The 21,021-nt window shown below is 42.9% G+C and overlaps 1 protein-coding gene across 1 annotated transcript in view; it reads right to left on the reverse strand.

Moving 5' to 3' along the window:
• Nucleotides 1–21,021, reverse strand: part of SOBP (sine oculis binding protein homolog (Drosophila)) — a 101,711-nt gene that overhangs the window by 14,782 nt on the left and 65,908 nt on the right. The window lies entirely within an intron of this gene.

The following is a 21,021-nucleotide window of genomic DNA, read 5'->3' on the forward strand; positions in this document are numbered from 1 at the left end:
GAAAGGAAGCAGGAAGGTCGTCTGTCTCTGGTAGGTAGCATTTACCATGACTGTTATGGTCCTTAGCTATCTTAAACCACTGTTTTCCAGGATTTTAGCCTTAAACATAATAAATGAGGAGTTATAAAGGTTTGAAACCACGGTCTAGAGCCAAACATATGGTGAACTAATGTATGTGAAATCTTCCTTGTCTTCTGCTAATGCCCCTCTTTATGAACATTCCTGCCATGAAGCCAGGCTTCCTCTGACAGGATACATTGGCTCTGAGGGTGGTGGGCAGCAACCAGCTTTACTTGTGAGTGGTGCCTGAGGATGGGAGGGCAAGCCCTTCACAGACCTACTGCTCACTATGGTCAGGGCCGAAACATTTGCTTATTTTCAAGGAATAGAAAATTAAGCTTATTCCTTGGTGATTTACACCTACCTCTTTATAAGTAGGTATAGTTGTGGGGGGAAAAAAAGTCCCATTAGGTCTTTCCTATTCAAATGAAAAGGTCTTACTTATCCCTCTGTTTAGAAAGTGCTTAGCACTGGAGTATACCTGACACCCAGCTATTTACGTAAATCAAATCTATTCTTAGCAACCCCAGGATGAATCTGGGATAACTCTACTGAAGCCAGTGTTGCTTTTTCAATCTAAACCATGTAACCGAGAGTTGAATTTGGCACGAAGTATGAATTTCACACCAAAGAGGGTACATTACAGCCGAAGGCATCAGACACGCTGTTCGGTAAAGAACACAATTACAGAGGACCCTTAAGTAATGCATTGTGTTACTGTCGATGGCACTCATCATTCCTTGCCTCTATATATGGTGCACTCTGGGACTGTCTGGGGCTGCACAGAGTTTATTATGTAAATGCATCACGGCCAACCCTTTCACATTTACAAGATCATGCAGATGATTTTCTCGTTGCATGACTGGTGTGAAGAAGCAGTTACGTGGAAGCTGCTGACCAGGACAAAAGAAATCAATATATTTAAACACTCACCCTGTGATTGTATTGCAAGTGAGGCTCTCAAGACAGCTATGCTCTTTAGCCTCCTCCTCAAAAAGGACTAACTCAATCTTGATTTCTCCAGCCTTCTTCCTTCCCTAGGTCTTTCCACAAAACTCCCTCTGACAACAAATTCACAGTGTAGGGCAGCACTGGAAATATTCCCCATCAAACAGTTGAGATCTTATTGGTAGATGAAGACTAGTAGCCACCACATACAAAGACTCCTAACTGTGTATTTGTTCAATGCATTTAAGTGTATGCTCTTCTTTTAAGGACTTTTCTTTAAATTTATTTTAACACCCACCCTGGATCAAGTGCCCCTCATCTAGTGATTTAGAACAGTAAAAGAAGGAAGGTTATGTAGCTAGGATGCTGAGATGGAACTTGCCAAATTGACGTTAGTCATTCCCTGCAAACACAAAATCACTGTGTAACTTTGAACAAGGGGAAGGGTAGGCAGTGAAATGATCTAGACAGACCCATTTCAGGTGTTTACTTTGACTGCCTGTCTCAGGTCTGTGGACAAAGATAGGCATCTCATGAGGGTGGATCACCACAGGAACCTAACTAAGGCTCTGAACCAGTCCCAGCAGAACTCCCCCTCTCTCTCCATCCATTGCAGAGGGAGTGAAAGGAGGGTAAGCTCAGGCAGCTCTCTAAAGCAGGGAGGCTCGTATGTTCTTTATTTTCAGTCTGTATCTTTGACCCTCCTCCTCCTTTTAAATGGGGAGAAGGTTTCCCCGTATCTGACTAGCCTACTTAGAGCACAGGTTTTTTGAAATGGGAATCAGTTGTTCTACATGCATGTACAACATCCAGTACAATCAACCTATCAATCATTCATCAATCACATACGGTGGGTGCTTTGAACCACCACCATCAAATGACCTAAGCGTAACATTCCTATGGGGATCTTTCCATTCTGTGGGGTCAGGAATCATGAAGGCATTTGTTCAAGCCCTGATTTTGGGATTTGGTCCGCTGTGGCCAGGTACAGACGCATGCACACTTGCACAATTATATGCATCTCATTATATGGAATGTTACATGGAATGGCTTATTGCAGGATGCAGTACAGTACCAGGGGAAGGGAAGACAAAGTTCAGAATAATGTATTTACTAGCAGACATGGCTGAGAATATTGGCTGTTCTTCACATCTACCAGTCACATTTGTCACCCTGTGATATAGGAGGGGAGATGACTGGGAAGTGGGGACATGCCAGTTAACCTCAATCACTTGTCCAAGCACAACAAGAGATCAGAAGCATGTGCAAGGGTTGAAATTCCATTACAGGTTTTAAATAATTAAACACTACATGTTCGGAAGCTCATTCCTTCCTATTACTTTTTAAATAATTAATCTGTATTTACATCTATTGAACTTCATGGAGCTATACAAATAACAAATTTGAGTCAAGTCGCAGAAGAGAGATTTTTCTCGACAGCGTCACAAATGTTTTTTGTCGTATACAGTAACTTCAGCTATTAGGGATCAGTCAAAAACCAAATCCAAGCTAGATGCTGTACATCACAGGCACATGTGTAAGGAGTTTTCTATCAAATTATTCACAAGTAATCAAAACACTAAGAGAAACTGTAAATCCCCAGAGGAAAAAAATGTGCTTCTTAACATCTTAGACTAGTAAGAAGTGATTCAAGTTGGAAGAGAGTAAACCAAAAAGCTGCATGTATTGTTCTGTTGAACATATTCATTATGTTCAAGCTAATGCTGTCAGTTCCATGAAAACCACAGTACTGTTTGATTTAAAATAGCCATAAATTCTTGCAATTGAAAATACTAATCTCAAAGCACAGAATAACAGATAAAATAGAGTAACAAAATCTAGAACAGAAAAAAAAAAAAAAAAGTCTTTATCTAGAGTACTTCTCTCCCTACAACACATTATTTCCCTCTATTCACTTCTGGTTCAGGCTGAACAAGCCATTAAATACCCAGCAGGTTTCACCTAACTGGAACTACACGTGATGCACCAAAGCGAACAATCAACAGACCTTCAAAACAATAAAGCACTGAAACAGGCTCTTGAAACTGTAGCTCTGCCCTGGGAAATGAATTTGTAGCAATGGCATCAGGATTACATGTTTATTGTACATGTGATTTCCAGCTCAAGTTAGCTTCTATTTACAAGTAAGTAGATATATATGCATTCACTTATGCAATTCTAGCTGGCATACCTACAAATTCAGTCCACAAGTCCAACTAAGTTATTTCCTTTTCAAACAGCATTACTACTAATAGAAATGCTGCTGGCCAAACAGTTCCTTCAATTATAGTAAGTGGAGCAAAGCTGCCTTCAAACTGAGATCTCAGTTACACCTGCACAGTTATTCTGGAAGTTAATTAGATTTCACAGGGGTAAATATGGACTTAATGTGCTCTTCAGAGGCCTCATAATGGCAGAAGACATGTTAGGGAGAGAAAAAAGAAACCCAACTTGGCTTTCAAATCCCAGGCTGGCTTTGCAAAGAAGGGAGCAAAACCATCTGTACCTGCAGGTGAAGCAGTTGTGTTAGAGATCACGGAAAGGCAGTATCATCTTGCAGGGGAAAGGTTCACTTAAAAAACATCTTGCAACATTCTTATTTTATGATTCTTATTAAAAAAACACACAACAATGACACCTAAATCAAGGGCAGGCATAGGATCCAATAATGACAATTCTCCTGTTTGCTCCTTTGACCTGTGCAGCTCTAATTCAGAGCTCTGAGGACAGAAGCTGCACATTTCTGAACGACAGAAGACAAACAGGGCTGCAGAAGAAGGGACCACGAGGTCAGGTTTCAGTGACAGCCACACTTGAATGCCAGGCACGGAGATCAAGGACTGACTAACTCAAAGTACAGGAAGAATCAGCACTTTAGATGTCAGCTGTTCCAAGGATTACAGGCCCTCCTGTTTCTGGTGTGAAGGTAATAATCAGAGCAGCGAACGCGCAAGGCTCGTCGCAGTGATAGCTGAACACACAGCTCTCCGTTTGCATTCAGTTTGGGGGATTTTGTTTCCTTTTTAGACAAAGCCAACAGTGCTCAGTATTCATATTTCAAGGCCATTTTAAGGATCAAAACCCATCTTACTTAATAAAGAGATGAGCAAGATTCAAAGCAGAAACTTATATGGGAGCTTCACGTACAGCAGACGGAAAGGCAGAATTCTGTGACTTTTTATCAGAGGTTTTCGTTTAGAGATCAGTGCTAATGTCAGCTTCTTATAAACGTCGTGGTCTGTGTGCATGTGTGTGTCCCCCCCAGTATTCATGTATTTTCCATATAAATCCTGATTTCGGCACATTACTTTATTGTGCAGACATTTTCTGTGTACTGGATGGCTTATGCAAATTAACCAAATGTCCTATAAATTAGTCTTGAAATGTCTGGGATAATGAGCTGCTTGCATGGTGAGCAGTGCACAGTATAATCAAAGAAAGACTCTTTACAGGTTGGGAGAGTGAAAGCACATTATAGACGTGCCCAGGCTGCACCAAGATTGTGCTCCTCACCCCAAAACACAAGGCTGACTGACTAGAATTGAAAAATTCAATACTAAGAGATACCTAAAAATTGAAAACCGCAGTAATTATCTGGTAGGCAAACAATGTGCCCTAGCTATGGAAGCCCAAGCCTACAGACCTTCTTAGATCACTTGACCAACACATTTAAACTGGTTGCAGGCTGAGTTTTCTTCCTTGTGTAGTTCAGATTTTCACTGAAGATGTTTTGACGTACGTTATGTATATGAATAGTACTGTATGCAGTGCTTACTTTTGGAGGTGTGTATCTGTCTATCAAAAGTCATACCTCCCTTGTGTTCCTCACCTGAGATGGACATAATGCTTTGAAACTACACTCTCAGTTGTATTTTAAGAACAAACATTTTATGTCAGTTGCCACTTCTTGTGAAGTGTAGATTTAAGAGCAAGGTTTATGTACAAAGGGCTGGTTCTCTGCTCCTGACTCAGGTGGTGCTGTCTGAGACGCGTGAAGTAAATGACAATAAATCAGATGACAAATCAAAAACACACCACTTGCTTTTGGTGTGTGATTAATTTGCATTCCTCTTCTAATAGTTACATCCATATTGAATTTGTGTGTGGGCACCTTAATTTGCAACATCACAATAATTAAATGACATTCACATTCAGAAGCAGGTATGTGAGAGAGGAAGTGCTATTAGCATTACTTGGCAACACTGAAAGCCTTAAGGATGCCTTTAACTCACACCCCTTTATTTCAGTATTGTCACAGAACTAAAGTGGGGTGGAGGAGGGAAAGAAGATGCAGATCAAGGAGGAAAATCAGAGATGGGTTTTCCAAATGGAGCAATTGCCTTGCCTCCTTCCCTCTCCTACTTCCAAGGCCCCACATTTTCTGCTAAGAATGTGGTGGAGCAAGCATTCAATGGAAGCCATCTTATCTCTTTGTCTAGCAACAACCACAGTGAATTCCTGAGCACCCTGCCTTGGGAACTTCTCTGCTTGCTATTCACAGATAGCATAGGAAGCTCCTCAGAGCGCACAAGACCACTATGCAAGTGGTAAGAAAGCTGACTCTCTGCTATCAATGTTATTAGGATATGGTGAGCAGCTGGGCCAGCTACTTGGACAGTAAGCTTTGCACTGACCATGGCTACTCTTATTTGATGGTATTTTATCCCAGCTGACAATCATTCAGACAAAAGGGATGAGGTAAAGGCAAAGTGAGCAGGAGGAATTCATGGCTGCAATTCTACATGATCTTCAGAAGTGCAATTATGCCCATTTTCTGAATGGTGAGCAGAGACAAAGAAGGATAAAGTGACTTGGCTGAGGTCACAGGAAATATCTGTAACAGAGGTGAGGAGTGAACTGATGCCTCATTAAGGACCAGTCTAATACCAAGCATCAAGGCAGTCTTCCTCACAAGAAACTCAGGGCTGGTGTTCAGAATCACAAGTCAGTTTGGTCATACTCAGAAATCACGCTGTGAACAGCAGTAGGTGACTCGCAGGATTTTAGATGGTAAAAAATCACATTTAGGAACATCGTGGACTTATAACACTTAGGAATGGGGACTTTCTGCAACTAACAGCATCAAAGAGCCAAAGACAACAGGAACTTTGAAAAAAAAGTAGGGGCTTAAAAAATAAGTGATGTGACTTATCATCAACCTGACAAAGAAGGTAGTTAAACTGAAAGAATGGAAAGACATTAATGAAGGAAGAGAGATACTCAGAAGGAAAAGAGAGACCTAAGGAAACAGATGCAAGGAGCAGAAAAGAAAAAAAAAAAAAAAAATGGAAGAATAGCAGATAACCTTAGGTAAAAACAGCTTGGCTGGAGTGCTGCAGGGATGATCCTCGCCTCACTGCAGCTTTTGCCAAACATGTACCAGCTCACATGAATCTTGGACAGAGGAGCACGTTTGTGCTGGGGGCAGTCACAAGGGGAACAGTCTGAGGAGACAGGCTCCCGGAGCAAGGGTACCAAGGCAGGTGAGGTGCAGCACCTCTGCCCCTGATGTGCTCCACTTGCTCCCTGCTCAGTGTCTGCAACGAGTGTAATGTTAGCAGCAGCTGTTTCAATGCTTTAAACCTTCCTACACTCCTTTTCAGAGCACCAACATGTAGATTCAAATCCCTGGACATTCACAAGCAATTATTTTCTAACGATGCTAGAAGTAAAGCTTCTAATTCTACAGCTTCAAAACCCCCTGCCCAGCCATAGTCTGCTGTTGACCTTTTCAAGACCTAAATATATATGAGATACCTAAATAAGATAATTGGCCAAGTATAATGCTGGTGTAAGCTGAAGGCCTTTTACCAGAGGTGAAACAGAACCCTTCTAAGCAGGAAAGAAACCACAGGAAATCCATCCTTGCTGGTTTGCCCCCTGCATTCAGAAAGTTCTCTGATGTCTGCTCCATTCCTGACTTTTTGTGATTTTATTCATGTGCATCTCAGTGTTAGGTTTCACAGTGGATGTGCTTAGCTGTGCAAACTGTGCCAAGTGAGCTTACCGGAATGGCAATGTTTTGCAGAAGATGGTACTTTTGCAAGGGCAGTCCCAAATTTCTATTTTCCACTGTTGCACGAGAACAGCCTATCATGCCAGATAAGATATAAATGTTTTGTGGCCTTGCAGATAAGCTAGACAGACAGGGGATCCATCACCATGACTCTGCATCACCACCGTGGTGAAGGGATAAGGAACGAAAGCTGATGGCTTCTACACAACAAACAAACAAGCACAGTTTGAGCGTTTGCTCATTTCAATGTGCAAAGCAGACTTGTTTAAATACGAATCTGTTGCTTATAGCCAAATTTTAGTGACAGCAGCCCTGTGGCATCTATCGCTGTTTGCACTTTCACTAAAAATAGTCGCATTGTTTCTGGATTTTTTCAGATGCCACATCTGCACGTAGTTTTCTCTCCCTCCATCCCATTTCTGTCCGTTACCGTTTCCTCCGCCCTCCAGGGTATATTGTGCTCAGGAAGATACTAGACATGCAAGGTTCATGTCGCGACACAAACACCTGAAATCACTTCCTTGTCCTCACCAAAAGTTTGTGCCCTTTTCTCTTTCTTCTTTTGCTTTCTTTCTCTATCATGCTTACAGGCAGGGGTGCCAGGTATAGCTTCAAAGTCCCCCTCAATGCCTTCACTGAAGAGCAAGGTTGTCCGAAGTGGAGCGCACCCTTTTGAGACTGCAGAGCAGTTTCTCTCAGACTAGATTGTGTTACTCACTGCTTCTACATTTACAGAAAAATGAGCGATTTCCTCTACCCCCCCACCTCCACCTCCTCAGCCTACAGCACATTACAGATATGCTTTAGAAACGAAGCACTGGATGGAGGAACTCATGGATCTTTTCCATTTCTAGGTTTTCACCGTATATATATTCAGATGAAGCGTCTATCTCTAACTGTGGGTGACCTGCTCAGAGCTCAGCTGGGTGCTCTGTTCACAGCTATGAAAAGGAGCAAATCCCACCCAGGAAAGAAGCAGCAGTAAGAAAACAATGTGACATTTAAACATTTCTGGTTCCCTCCAAGTGCTGCAATCCGGGCACTGTCCAAAGCCAAGCTCTTCTAAGATAGAGCTGTGCAGAGTTCCTGGAGGACCAACAAGGTCCAGGCTATTTTGGATTTGCCCTCTTTGCAGCTTTCTAACTCTGAGAGCACTGGGAGGTCCCCAGACCACAGTAGCTCATACCTCAGGCATAAGTACCCACATTCATCAGGATGGGTTTTGGTTCAGAACCAGGGCTTGGCACATTACGGATGTGGTACTTCCACAACACTCCTGCAGTGGCAATGCACTGTAATGTCGATGGGCTGCCACTCAAAAAGGGGCTCCGATAAGAAAAGTTGGATTCCCTAGACCATGCAGGATTTTGCTAGCTCAGCACCTAGGCACCTGCAGACAGCACACACAAACCATGAACTGCAGTGCCCATCAGTCAGCAAACATTCAAAAAGGTGTTTTGCCTTCTGCACACAAGGTACCTGCACCAGCAGCAGTCCTCAGTGTCTTACAGCAGAGCTGTTTTCTCTGCTGTGTTAATCAGATTTGCCTTCAGCAGCTTTTTCTAACAACAGAGGGGGGAAACTGGGCCAAACTCATCTACATGTTGACTCCTCCTAGCACTCATGCTGACTCAGCTGAGCTGGAGGAAAACAGCAGTGGGATTATAGTAAATTTGATGGAGGCAAGCACGGCCTGCTTTCCAAGAATGCGAGTACGGTACAGCAGCTCACCCAAGCAGGCTGCTGTGGTCTGCTCATCCCCTGCCTCCTGGCTGGGTGCAGAGGTGGCCACAGAGGAACAGCAGCTCGGGGACACCCAAGGGACACATCTCACCAGGGCAGGATCAGAAAGAAAAGTCACCACCTCTATCACTGCAGCTGTGTGGTGACTTAGGGCAGCTGAGATATCAGTGAGGTCCCCAAGGAAGGATTTTCATAACCAATGCGGACAAATATTTCCATTTATGCAGGGAGTATGTCAAGAGCCAGGCCCGCTGGTTATTGCCTTTCATCGACCGCAACGATCTCGATCTAATCTCATTTGAACTTTGGACAGCTTGCACTCATCCAGGCCTCTGCCGTGCCTCACTCGTGGGGAAGCTTTCAGCCCTAGTTTACGCTGGAGGAAAAAGGGACCTAAAGCTGGACTGCCAGACTGTGCAAGCACATCAGCTACAACTACTTGACAGCACAAAGCCCTGTGGCAATGCACTGAGCACACCCACAGGGGAGAAGAGGACTTGCTCCACACAGCCCCCTGCAATCTCTCCGAGAGGAAAAAATAGGATGTAAGAGAAGACAGGACACGTTTCCCAGGCCCTGCACAATCCCTGTGCCTGTAAAGGTGTGTGCAGATCTGGGGGGCTCACCTGAGTGCTCTCCTCATGGCACTCTGGGCTTCCCATTTAACAAAGAGATTGGACCCTGACAGATCTGGCGATTTACATGCGATACGGTCCCAGAGACGTTTAATACAAAGTGAAAAGTAACTGATAAGAGAAGCATTTACCATTTCTCTCTAGTGAGTTAATCTCTTAGCTCTTTAATATTCCAGTTTCCAGCATCCTTCAGCCCTCAGGGCCTGGTGCTGGGCCAGCTGTAACACGATCCACCAGCACAATGTCCTAGCGCTATCTTCCGGCATTACGTAACCCCACGTTCAGGACAGAGCCTCATCCACTTTGGGACTCCTTTGCACCACGCTGGCAGTAGAAATGGGCCACAGGAGTACATTACATGCACACGACCTTTCGAGACTTCTTTCTACTGCCAGAGTGATGTAAAGGTATCCCTGGCTCAAGCAGAATCTGGCCCCTCACTTAATGTGTTTAACAAATGAAGGTGCTGTTTGAATCCCAAAGGCAGAGCGTCAGTAACTGAGTGAGCACCAAGTGCTTCCCTTGGCAGCTGGGAATCCACGTTGTTAGCAAGTGGAAATGTATCATGTGTGTTAACTTCCTAACCACAAAAAAATCTCCCAGAAAATGACTGTTTCCTATCTTGACTAAGGAGACATTAATTTCAGTGGTACATGCAGTAATGTTCATTCAGGACTGGCCACAGGTGGTCAATTATTCCTTTGCCTGTCTAGAAGAAGTACGTTTATTCCTCATAATAAAAAGTATTAGTACAATACAGTTTATTGCTCAATTAGGAAAGTGACATGCAAAGAGTTATAGACTCTTGCAGAGAATAGAGCTAGAAACAAATTTTTGCAGCTAGAAACAGATTTTTTCAGATGAATAAAATACCCTCTTCCTCCCCATCAGACACACAAAAACTACACAATTTAAGGACCAGCCGACAGGTGTTTTAGGACCACTATTTAACTAGCCTGTACAACCAAATACTGTAATGTATCTTAAATCTCCAGACTATAATTGTGTTCATTTTTCTGTTTAAGACATTTTTAATTGATCATTCAGGCACTGATTTAAAAAAAAAAAAAAAAAAAAAAACGAACAAAAAAAAAACCCCAGAAATTAATTTTGGTCCCAAGCATAAAGAAAGCTGTGCCCTAAGCAGAATCTGAGAACATGGTATACATGCACACTTTGGTCATTTTGTGGGATTCACACTCACTGCTCTGCTTGCTTCACTTACTATGCACTGCCTGGGCAGTCAAACTATTTTTAAATATCTAAAAGTAAACCCTGGGATCCGTTTTCTCCTATTCTGTCAGATAATAATTCATAATAAATGAACTTCTCTGCAAATAAAGGTGCTGGTGTTAACTATCTGGAGTATAACACAACATTAAATAATAGATACTGCTTTACTTTTCTAACATTCTAATCTCAATCTCAAATAGCATGCAAAAGCAATTAAGTAACAGCATTCCCACTTCAAAGCTGGAGACCAAACATCTAAACATACTTCAGGCATACAGCAGTCCCTCTGCTTGAACTGAATGTCTCCACATGCAAGCTTGAAGTTATGACACATGCAGAAGTATGCAGTTCAATGTAGCTATTGAAAAGGAAGGCGTCATATGGAAGGTATTTCTCTAGTTAATGAACAGATACAGGCACATCTAAAGGTGGTTTAACGAATCCTAAATCAGAACCTAATTATTTTGAGTAAATGACATTCTGGAAGTGTTTGTCTTCCTCTGTTAACTAGCAATGGGACCTACAGAGAGAGTCCAGCCCAGATGTCAAACACCAAGATGCTACAGCTAAGTATGTAAACAGAATCGTGTTGTAAACCAAAGGGTGCTGTGGAACTGGGAAGAAACATGGCACAGGTGAAAACCAGAATGGAATGTGAACCCAGCTAAAGCTCAGAGTGGAACATCCATTGCTTGGTGATGAATGCAACTGAGGGCAACATTTGACCACCTGAGTCCCACAGGAGTGCTTTCCTGAGGGATATCAAGCACAAAGAGACATGCATGGTCCTTAAAAAGAGAAGTAACTTCTGGCATGATGGAGATTTCACTGAAGTTGTTAATGCTTGTTTGGTGCACGGCATACAGCATAGAAATAATTAAAATTACTATCAGCAAAATGGACTCTGCTTGTAAAGAACAGCTGAGCTCAAGATGCTGCTGCACATTGATATGCACGTACACCCACACAAAAGACCCCGGTCTGCAAATGAACACATGAACAAGAAAACTTCATGTAGAGAAAGAGGCACTTCTTCCCAGAGAGAGAGAGACAACAGCACATCAGAACCACACTGTGCATGACAACATTTGTAAAAATGTTGACAGATACCAACCCCTGTTTGACTTATGAAGCCAGCAAAAGCTCACTTTCACAGAGCATTTTTGGGCCCTTCGGTTGACTAAATCACCAATTTAGAATCTGTCAGACTTCATTATGCAGATTAAGAGTCTCTCTTTGGTTTCATTTGCTATACATTAGCCAGAGAACACTGGTGACTGTAACCTCTCACACAACCAAAGGCTTTCTGCCATTACATAGTAAATTTTGTTCTTTCTAGCGTTCGAAAAAAACCTCCACACAATAGCAACACGGCTTAGTTGCTATGCAAAGACTTAGAGCCACTGCATAGGGATCAGTTCCAGAGTTTGGTTTGATTCAAACCAAGCCAGATAATTTATGCCTGGATGTGACCTGACAAGATTTTCCTCACGTCCAGGTGAAACATGTGCTCGGGCCCCACAGTGGCCTGAAACATGTGCCGAGGTCCCCACAGCCCTGTGAGATCCCAGTGCACGCCCAGTGCCTTCCAGCTCAATGCCTGGTGCAGTTAAAATATTCGTAACAACAGGCAGATTTATTATGAATGCTGGTAGGGATCTTTTTTTCTCTCTCATTGACTAGATGACTCAAAAAGTTAATGGTAATTGCTCTCATCTTCATTTAGCAATGAGAGAGAGAGAGAAATGGGAGCAATTTGCAGATCTGAGAACAGGTCATTACAGGTGTGTTATATTAGTGTATTCATGAGCCCCCTGGGACAGCCATGCTGCGATATCCAATAACTTTCTTAATGTGTAATTACACACCATTGGACTATAATTGATTAATTGAAAAGAGAATGTAGGCAGATGCTAGGCCAAGGCTGCTGCTGCTCATTAAATGAATATGTCCTTGCTTCTTTTTAATAAGTTAAGTGAACTACTCAAAAGCGATTAAGTGAGAACTGAAATTCATTAGATTTTAAGTAATTATTGGTATTAACTTCTATAATAAAATGCAGGATTTATATTTTGGTTTTTTTTTTTTCCCATTCTGAAAGCAATATAATACACTTCACTGCTGAGATGTAAAAAAGGTGTCTGCTGCAGAGAGCAGTGAGGTATGTGCTCCTTGCAGACAGATCTGCCCTGGTGTGCATTCAGGTTGCTGCGTGGCATTAATCTGCCTTATTGAAAAGTCACTCTTGGAAGACCTGCACAGTCCTAGGGATTCCCAAAGAGAGGGGCCACACGCTCAATTACAGGGCACCCCCAAGCCTCACTGCAGTCCACCTGAAGGGTGGCCGGGCTCTTTTCAACCCTCCTTCCAACAGGCTGGATATTAACTCTGAGAAATAAAAAGAGCATGAGCTCCTGACTTTCAAAATCCCACTCTCTTACTGCTCTATGTTGGCTCTTAAAGGGGTCAAAGCCTCCAAAATCTTTTCCTTTTTAATGGGGAGGACAACACATGTAGCAAGATGTGGCATAAGCCAACCGCACCATTACAGAAAGTCACACTGGTCTTGGTAGGCATCTTTTCAGACCTGACAAAACCCCTTCTCATTAACACCCTGCATGAGTGACAGCCAGGGTCAGAGGTGCAAAAGGATCTGAGCACCGGGGGGCTAAAGGCAGTTCAATGGCCTGAGACTGTGCTGCAGGTCTGGCCACATGGAGATGCGGGGCAAGGGGGCTCCTCCCAGGTAGCTGCCAGGGTGTCCCTCGGACACTGCTCAGTTATCCATATCTCCTGCACAGATCCCAAGAAACTATTCATAGGTCTGGGTTATGAGTTTGGAAATTTTATTTCCAATTTATGTGGAAGGAAATTCGATGAATTTTGTTTCACCGCATTTCACTTCCTTTGGAACAAGGCATATCTTTATTCTTTAACATTCCATAAAAACTGTCTGAAATTTATTTAAATTGGTTATGAATGCCAGTTTCATAGAGCAAAGCCATGATTCACAACTAGTTTTCTTTCCAAGGAATATGAACTTGCTTTTTTTTTTTTTTTTAGTTTTATAGAGTGCTGAGGGGCAGGGGATGCCTGACATTTTTTCAGGCCTTTTTACTTTAAAGTTTATTGAAAACATTATTAAGAAGTAACCTACTAAAAACTGTATTTTCAGATAACCGTTTCTTAATTTTTCACTTGTTTAAATTCCCAGTCAATAAAAAGATCAGTATTTTTAAAAAATAATTTTGGAAAAGGCAATTTTTCAATGAGAACATGTTTAATATGAAAATTATAATTTCAGTAAACACATCAAATGAGGAAAGCAAAGAGTAAAAATAGAGTGATACAACACAGTTTTGCAGTGAGGAAAAATTAATGTTGGAGAAATTATTCAGAGGTCACCAGTAATTGCACATTTATTAATAAAAATTTTAATGCTTGTTCTGGGAAAGAAGATGACAGAATTTGTGCTATAATGGGATTTTCATTATTTTCCTTTTTAATAAATGCATTTTGCTTCTCTTTCAAAATAATAATAATGGTGATGTTAAAAATTAGAAAATGGGCCTCCTTCTAATAAAAGGCAGGCTTCCGCTCACAAAGTGTCAAGGAGTACATCCTAAAATAATGTTCCTGTACTGGCATGAAGGAAAATGCTAGAAACACTGGGGAGAAGTTGCTTGCTATTTCTAGTGTACCTGAGGCAAGTGCTGTGGGAAAGGGAACATGACTCATTTTGGCTCTGGGAGGTCAAACACCCACCATCACTAGTCATGGTCTTTCCCAAATCTGCCTCATTCCCATTGCCCATCTCCCCGCACTGCCTGCCCCTCTCACCGTCACACTTTTTATTCTACCTCTTTAGCTCCCTGGATCATCTTCCTTAATTCGGTTCACTGGACCAAAAAGGCAGGGATTATATAGAGCTACCAGGGGTGCCAGCCTGCCTGTGTGGGAAACTACATCCCTGGCCAAGGGGGAAGCTTCATTCTTTTTATCCCCACCTCCTTCCCTTCCTCCTCCCTGCTTCCCAGGCTTCTGGGGATTTTATACCTTGTATTTTCTGGGTTGCTGGGAACCAGCACAGATTTACCCTCCTTGCTGCCCTCAGGGGTTAATGGCACTCCCCTGCCCACCTCTGTGGGAGGCATGGGGAATCCTATTAAGGATGTAGGTCATGGTCACTCGCTAACCCTGAGTATAAAAGGATTGAGGTTTGGCTCTTATTTCCAGCAGAGCTGCTATCTCAGACTTGCTACAACAAGGTTCTATTTTCCATAAATTCTTGCAGCTGGTCCCTAACTGCAGCCTTCAGCTTAAATATTATTAATAAAGTTAATGTTTTCTACACTTCAAATTAGCTGTTAGCTGGCCTACAGCAATTTTTGGTCAGAGAGGGGGAAAACATCTCAAAGCAGTCGTTTGTCTTTTCTTGTCTACAAAATACAGGGTGTCATTCAGAGCCCACTTAAAGTTAATGGGAGGGATCCTATTGATTTCACTGGGCTTTGGATCAGAGGTTGTGGAGTCCTAAACACGCTGTGAGTCAAGGAAAAAAACCCACATATTTCTGCAGCAGGATAGTGGTGCAGGATGTAGGAAGGGGAACAGAAGACCTGAAAGACCAAGGAAATCTCTCAAGATGACCAAGAAGGTCTGCTGCAGCCCCAGGAACGGGACACAAACCTTCCACGTCAAGCCCATGCTGCCACAATGTGAGCAATGGCCTTCACTCCCATTACAGGGTAGAAAAAGACTTAATTAAAACACAGGGCAAGAAGGACACAGCCCATGCTTTGTGCAAGACAGTGGGCACATTTGTTTTGAAAGAGTAAATAGATCTGTGTAGAGCCTATCATTTCCCAGGGACAGCATCTCACAGGGCATCTGGCAGGCAGCAGCTCTGTATTTAGTTCTGCATTATCCTGTTGAGATGTCTATCAGAGAGCAGGTGCCAAGGCAGCCAGTGCCCTGTGGGTGCCTACCTGAGCAGGCAGGCAGTGGGCAAGCAGGGTCAGCTGGAGCTGAGTGTTGGGGCTCCCCTCTCCCCTCTCCCCTCTCTCCTCTCCCCTCTGGGGCTGCAAATCTGCCCGCGAGCTGAGCTTTGCCGTTATTCAGTGCATTCACCTAGTGCCCATGGACTTCAGTCTTTAGGGGTGTGTGTAAGGTGAACACCACCACACAGCCCTTTGTACAGCCTGGCAGCAATTAAGGACCAAATAAACTCCACGCTAATTTTGCCTGGTGTGTTGCCCTTGCTTGAAAAGAAACAGAAGGTGAGCTTTTTGGTGGTGTTTTGGGGAGGTTCTTTTTAAAATATTCTGCTATAACTCATGAACAATTTAGGTTTTGAAAATGAAACATTACAGGCGATTAGCCTATGATATGACCTGAGCTGCACTGTTATTTCAGTCAAAAGAAAAGTTGGATTTCATGTGGCCAAGATTACTGACGTCTTAAGAACATCAGTATCAATTCACTGCTACAATTCTTTTCTCAATATTTTTGTTGCAGAGCCATAGCTGCCATTCTGACAGCTCTCTGTGCCTGATCCAAAGCCCCTGAAACCAGTGGTTGGCTCTCTGTCAGCTGTTATGGGTTTTGCATGGCAATTTGCTCAAATCACTGCATACACCATGGTGCAGCTCACGCAGCAGTACCGATTGCTCTCAGCCTGCAGCACCAAACTGAGCAAGAAACTGATAAAAACCACCAGTAAACCACCCAACAATAGCACCAGTGGTGAGCCACAGATAACGTGGACTGATGCTGAAAGAGTGGTAGGCACTGCCATGGAGATTGTAACTCTTAGCAGGTTTGGCACCAGCATCTCCATGACCTGGGACTCCACAGGGTGTCATAGGTCTCAACCCCTCTCCCCTCCCGCCTTTCCAGGGTGGGAAAATCACCTCCTGGCTGCAAGGTCGGTATCATAAAGGCTAGGCCTGGCCTTGCACCCCTCAGAGCTGCTGGGCAGCAGTCCTGCGCCAGCTGTCTGGCGGAAAGTTCTGGCATCCCAAAGCCTGGGCCAGGATGAAGGAACTGCTCTCCCTCTGCCCTTTGCACCCAACAGGGTGAAGGAAGAGCCAGGGAGAGCTACAACGGGAAGTGCCTTTGCTTTCTTTCACCTCTCTGCTAAGAAAAAAAAGGCAGCATGGGAGATAAAAAGGGTGGAAAGGCAAGAGAGGGGGTGAGCAAAGGTATCTTGGCCTAATTCAGTCCTCCTTTGAAAGCACTGTAATTATACATCTACTGAGAGGTTATTTTCTATTAATGTTGAAGCACTAACAGGGAGCACCTTTGCTTGGTACTGGGGCACAGGAAACAGGCCACGTACCTTAAAAGAAAATAATTCAGACCTCATTTTCTGAAACCAAAACTCTCATGGCCTCTAAAGGATACCGTTGTGCATATTTACATTTAACTTGACTATGACTACAAAAGCTACTGGCCTCATCTGATCACAAATATTCTCAGGGCTTTTTAAATCAGTTTGGTAGGTATGAAATCTTTCCCATCTTCCAGTACCATAATGCTGAGGTTAACCTGTCTGCATCCTTGCTGCCCTGTCTGGGTGCCCCACATGTGCCATACAGAGCAAAGCAACATGACTTCAAGTGAAACATCAGCTATAGCTCTGGGTCCTCTCAGTCTTGCTATAGTCTCCCCAAAGGCCTTTTGCTCACAGAAAAATGTTTTGCATTTCCTGTTGCAGTTGTAGATGTGTTTTCAGACCTTTCACGTTGCAGTTGTAGATCACGTTGCAGTTGTAGATGTGTTTTCAGACCTTTCTTTGCTTTGTTTTGTTAGCAACTAAAGATAACTGACCATAGGTGATTTTTTACTAAATCTAGTAACAAGCATTTTTTCTTTTGTGTCTTTTACATAGCAGCTTCCAAGCACCCAGACTCCCTTATAATTCATTGCATACTGGACTCACGAATTTATCCTCCCAGAGCAGAACTATTAGAGGCAGACTTTTTGACTTCAAAGTACAAAAGATCGTGATTTTACTGCAGGAAAACCATGGATCACAGCTGGGTGTGGGACTGGAGTGTACTTTTTTTTTCCCCAGAACATTTATGTTTTGTTTGGTTATTTGTTTGCTTTACATATAATCCCATAGCTGTGGGTGGTACTCATATCATCTCCATAAACAAATGATCTGGAAAGCAACCTGGAGTTTAATTTCCTTAGCCCATCAAACCCTCCTTTGCTCATACATCAGCATGCCAATCTGAAACCTTGACTCAATATTCTGGGTATCAGGCAAGGGGGGAGGACGAACTGTTGGTTTTTCTTTCCCACTTTTGTTAAAAGGCATCCAAGCACGGCTCTTCCTACCCTGACTAACCTGGGTAGGTGCCAGATGGATTTTTCCTTTCTCTAGGCAATGGCTCAGGAATTTCAGCCAGCTAGAGCCAGGGCTTTTCACTGGCCTTTTCACTCCAGCCTACCCTTTCTCTGCAGTTAATCCCATCTTTTTCCCCACATCCACTATTATCTGAACTGTACTGCTCCTTGACAATCAGCTTCCAGAGGACTAAATTCTGCCTTTTCCTTCTGGTAACAAAGAGATGTGCCTGAAATAAAAGCTTCCAGCCACTCATGGAATAAGAAATTAAAATCCTGAGGCAGTGCCTATGGGAGGAGAGTGGACAGCTGGCCAAGACAGGATTCTGGCCTGGCTCTTTAAAAATAAATTTGTTTTATGTAGTTCCCAGTATTTATCATGGGTAGCTAAATTTAAGAAAACACGATTCTCAAAAATACAGTAAAGTTCACAAAGAAAATTTTGCATTGTCATTGACTAGAGCATCTTAAGCGCTTTGTTTTCTGTGCTCTACTACAACTGGCATGACACAATGTATCCAGATTTAGCATGGGGAATGAATTCCCTAACCTAATCCCTTGACTGCACAACAGTTTTCTATACCAAAATCTTTAACTGTCACCGTTTTTCTTAATGTGCAGAACTATCATAAGCACTTCAGAGTTTTCTTCTGCCTAAATTATACCTCTTTGTTCCTTCTATTTCCAATCGACCTCTCTCAAAACAAAAAAAAAACAAACCAAAACAAAACCAACTCCAAAACAAATAGCTGAGTTGCCCCTCACTACCAGATTATATCCTGAGGGGCAAGCAATGAGGAAAGCATACAGTTTGTCTGTGCTTTCAAATCTCTCCGAGTACTGAGGAGTTAACAGTCGCTGTGCGTGCCGTGACCGCGGCTGTTAAGATTCAGGCGGTGTAGCCGCGGCTCCCGGCAGACCCAGCAGCAGTGCCCCGGCCCCTGGCTCCTGCCTGGCAGCACCCCTCCAGCACCAGCACTTCCCAAACAGAGGAGCCTGCACTCACTGGAACAAACCTTTCTGGAAAATGGCAGCCGAAGCCTACAGCAAAGAAAGCACTTTTGAGCCGAAAGCTCCAACTTCACCTGACAGGCTATTACAGTACTTACTCACAACTGCACTAAGAAAACTCCCAAGGATTTCCCAGTTCTCAAAAGCATAAACAGGTTTCAGTTTCTCTTTCATTTAAAAAAAAATAATCTCAACTTTTCACTCAGCCAGCATCTAACTTGCATGGTTAAACTCCCAGTAAGTTTTTACTGCTGGGGAAATATTTTTTTTCAGAGGAAGCAGCTGTCCCCACTCCTTCCTTTCATATTTCCCCTCCCCCCCCCCAAGGAGACTATTCCTAGTGCAAACGTAGGAATACTGGCTAGCCTTTAGGAGAACGATGTTATCTTAATGATCAGTTCCTGTGAAATTTGCCTTGCTCTCAGGAATATTTAATATAGCATTGTTTCCCCAAAAGTAAAAGTACAGAGAGAAACACACTACCTCTCTGTAAAATACATTGCATCTGTGACAAACAACACTAGCTCCCCCACCACCCAAGCCTAGGCTCAACATATTTTCTCTAAAAGTTCCTAAAATACATCTTTAAGGATAGCAAAGGTACATATTGATTATTTGTCTACTTTTTTTTTTTCACATACAACTTGAGTACAGATTACATCCCTGCCAATTTTGTTTCCAATAGCATAGCAAAACTATGATAAATTGCTTTTATTACTTCCTTAAACAAGAACTGAAACTTATTCAAAAAAAACACATGAAAAACTAACTTCGATGACTTGAGCTTTTGCCAGGTACAGGAGTGATATAATAAAGCAAAAACTTCAATGCATATTAATAAAGGAATAATTAACTGGGCATTAAAAGAATGCTTGATTTTAATAGCACAAAGGGGATTTATTGGTTCATTGATAGCTTGCACTAAAAATAAAGCAGATTTTCTATCGAAATAATACATGACTTATATCCTGTTGTCTCCCAACTCTAGTCCAGAACGTTTCCAACACCAAGAAGCCCTACAGACTTCAGAGGCATCTTGGTGTGCCGTGATGGTTCATCAGGCCTGATTTGACCAGTGGCACAGTAATTAAGTGTGGCCTTGAAAAAACAGTTTCAGTTATTTGGCACAAGAATTGTGACTGCACCAGGGAACTGCTTTTTGTGTTTGTCTAGTTTCCTCCTCTCAGGACATAACCCTGCTGCCCTTGAAATCAACAGGAACTCTGCAAGGGGTTTAAGAGGAAGCAAGATCCCATCTTGTGGGTCACCTCACTTTTGGCTGGGGGGAACTATAATGGAAACAAACTGACCCTTCCAAGTAACACTTGTGGTTCTAAAAACCATTGTCATTACCTAACCAGGGGTTGGGTCAGTACAGGGGGTGTCTCAGGAGTAGGAAAGCCTGTGCATCCACTAGTGCAAGTGTGGCCAAGACGCTCTGTGCCCTGGCCAGTGCAGGGAGCAGGGACTGTCCACCACCCCTGGGTTTCTGCCTTCCAGTCTGGGCTTCTCTGATCAACTGCCTGAATCTGGGGGCTGGCTTCCACACTGGGTTACGGCAGCTCATCAGCTTGACTTTGCTGGATGTTGCATCTGGGACACCGAGATTAGTGTTTGGCCTTGCATCCTCTCTGGGGAAGGCAGACATGGGTTTTAATGCAGCTTGATCCTCCACCACTACTTGCCTCCTCTATAGTTATAATGAGAAAAAAAAAGCGTTCTTGTTTCAAAATATAACCCTGTATTCTGACTCTCCACAAATATTTACATTTAGCCAAATGATACATTTTACTTTAGTAGGGCTGAGAAGAAAGGTGATTGTGAAGGAAAGATGTACCAATTCATCTAAACCTCCCTTTTGGAAGCCATGAGTGTAATCTCTCTTAAACATATTGCAATTCATTCTCTGTTTACTTTAGGCAAACAGAAAAACTCATGGTGGAGCACTCATTTTTGCAAGCTAATCAAGAACATTAGGTCCCAACAGATTCATTTAATAGAAATATAATAGGCATTCCT

The sequence above is a fragment of the Merops nubicus genome, unplaced genomic scaffold, assembly GCF_000691845.1.
Source record: "Merops nubicus isolate BGI_N331 unplaced genomic scaffold, ASM69184v1 scaffold19514, whole genome shotgun sequence".
In the NCBI taxonomy this organism is placed as follows: domain Eukaryota; kingdom Metazoa; phylum Chordata; class Aves; order Coraciiformes; family Meropidae; genus Merops; species Merops nubicus.